This window comes from Dermacentor variabilis, unplaced genomic scaffold (assembly GCF_050947875.1).
Source record: "Dermacentor variabilis isolate Ectoservices unplaced genomic scaffold, ASM5094787v1 scaffold_12, whole genome shotgun sequence".
NCBI lineage: Eukaryota > Metazoa > Arthropoda > Arachnida > Ixodida > Ixodidae > Dermacentor > Dermacentor variabilis.
This window is the reverse complement of record NW_027460280.1, coordinates 53,287,870-53,290,528: the sequence shown is the minus strand read 5'-3', so window position 1 is coordinate 53,290,528 and position 2,659 is coordinate 53,287,870. Positions and strand designations below refer to the sequence as shown.

The window sequence follows — 2,659 nt, the reverse complement described above, 5'->3', positions numbered from 1 at the left end:
GATAGCAACGTGACAAAGACGGCATGACGACAAAGGAACGATTACAATGCGACGACTACGACGTTTTCAGCGAGGCAAGATGCATGCGTATTATATGGCGGGCTGATCCCGGAGATGGTGCAGTCTAGAGTTATGTGCCGCTGTGGTCACTAGCTATTTCATTGGTGGCACGAGCATCGAGAGACACTCTTGTTTCTTGCGCAGCACTTCCGGTTCACCTCCTGAGACAACCGGGGAGGAAAGTCAAAATAAATAAAAAAAGATAAAAAATATAGTACAGTACAGAATTAATGGCCTTCATTATAGATATGATATTAGAGCATAAGCTTAGTTATATGTTGGGTTACAGAAGTGTCTGGAACGATTAGAATTATTTAGAAATCAGTGAGCCGACCGGGGACTAAATTCAGTATAAGTCAGAAAAAATAGAAAAAAATAGTACAGTACAAAATTCATGGATTTCAATATACATATGATATTGGAACATAAGTTTAGATACAAGTTGAGTTACTGAAATGTCTGGAATAATTATAGTTAATTAGAAATCACTGAGACGACCTGGGACGAAATTCAACATAAATCAGAAGGAAAAGAAAATAATTGTATAGTATGAAATTCATGCATTTCATTATAATATGATATCAGAGCATAACGTTAGTTACAAGTGGAGGTAGTGAGGTGTCTAGAATAATTAGAATGAATTGGAAATCGCTGATTACCGCATACCAAAGCACAGAATCATAGTCTTTAGAGACCCACCGCGTGAGCACGACTTTGGCGAAATTCTTGGAAAACCGGAAATAGAAAATGAAAGTCATGACGTCACTAATGACGTCACACACAAGAAGTTGACATGGTAGTTAAGCGGCTAATTAATGGAAAACAGTTGCTCCCGATTTCAGTTCGTGCGTTGCGTTCGCCTAAAGTTCACCAACGCCGAAGTGCGAGTGCCACTAAGAGACACCTAAGTCAAGCTTTAGGGTCGCCTACCATATTTTTAAAATTTAATTTATACGTAGAAAAGGCCCTCTTCGGCTCCATTGAGTAGACACTAACGAAAAAAAAATATAGGAGCGAGAAACATGTCACTGAACAAGCAGTTGGTTAAACTTAATTGAGATCAGCTAGGACAGAAAACAAACCATGCAGTCAATGTTTTCGTACAATAAAGTGTAAACTATTAAAGGTATAGCCTACATTCAAAATCACTGCACAGTTTTCGCATCCCACACATGCACGCCAGAAACCATGTGATAATTTTTATTACGTGTTTTCTGCGTGACTAATCCAAACATTATTTACTTAACCTAATAAATCCTCCTAAGCTACTGGCATTAACCACACTCTATGGTAGTCTGTTCCAAATAGAAATAGCATGAGGAAATAGGGAAAAATGCGTCATATTAAGAAGGCTGAGAGGGCCTACCCTATAGTTTTATTTTGGTGTGTTTTGGGGAAAGGGAGGGGGGAGGGAGCGTAGGAGTGGCTCCTTTATGTAATGTTTGCGCAATAACTTAATGTGACCATGCATGGTCAAGTTAAAAAATAAACTTTAATCGAGGTACTGTTCGGCGCTTTATGCGCCCCTGGGGACACTGGTCGCCGTGTCGATCCACATATATGTGTGTGTGTGTTTACATAAGCAAATAAAGATGAATAAAATTATCCGATGGCTGGATTCGAACAAAGGACCTACAAATTGTGCCAAAACCACTTTCTGATTATGAGGCACGCCGTAGTGGGGGATTCCGGAAGTTTAGACCACCAGGGGTTCTTTAACATGTACCCAATTAAGGGGCTATGAGCCATTCCATTTCTTTTATTCCTTACGGGAGTATGAGCCATTGATGATGACAGCTTTTGTTCATGGAGAACAAACATGCACGCAACCATAGCCATTTACAGCTTCGCTGTAAAATTCAGTTAGCAGCGCCGTGTCTTTGTTCCGTCCTGTTGTTCTACGCACTTTTTTGCGCTTTGCCTCAAGTTATGCAGTGCAAACTAGCCCGCTACAATGTTCTCTTGATCTTATTTTCGATTTCATAACGAGGGGCTGGCGCGCACGCCAAGCCCCACTACCAAAAATTGCATGTCCCATCCACCCCAGTTTGGGGTAATGGCGCACGTCAGCCACCCGCAGTGCAATAGGAGGCCTCGGCACGGGGCCCCGGCCACGCTGACCGCCGGAGGGCCCGACACCAGGTAAGTATGCTAACCCACCGGTCGGAAAGGCGGGCCATCCCGTGAGGTGCAACACATTGCACAGGTTGTGGCTGTGGTTTTCACCAAGCCATAATCGCCACGAAGCACCGAAATGCCGCGAATTCAGGCATGGCAACCAAAAATGCCCGTGACTTCAAGCCTGTAATCCTAATTTGCCAACTTTTGCATGACAGGGACTGTACTGATGATATTACTGCATGCTCGAGTGTCGGGAGCAAAGCAGCGAACATTTGCGTGTATTCAGGCTGGTTCAGTGATGATTAGCAAGTTGGCACGAGCCCCGGGTGTCAAGCGATAGCTTCGTGGTGTAAAACTGCTGAGATGCACAGTGTTGCTTGATACGAGTGCGTGTGTAACGATAACGACAAGACGACGACGGCAACGATGGGATGAAGACGACGGTTCGACGACGATGACATGGCAGTACGACGTCGAC

The 2,659-nt window shown here is 43.7% G+C and overlaps 1 non-coding gene across 1 annotated transcript; it reads right to left on the bottom strand.

Moving 5' to 3' along the window:
- Positions 1 to 2,047: 2,047 nt before the first annotated feature.
- LOC142566434 (U1 spliceosomal RNA) lies at positions 2,048 to 2,210 on the bottom strand. The gene has a single exon (XR_012825065.1). It is a non-coding gene; the product is annotated as a U1 spliceosomal RNA (small nuclear RNA).
- Positions 2,211 to 2,659: the final 449 nt, after the last annotated feature.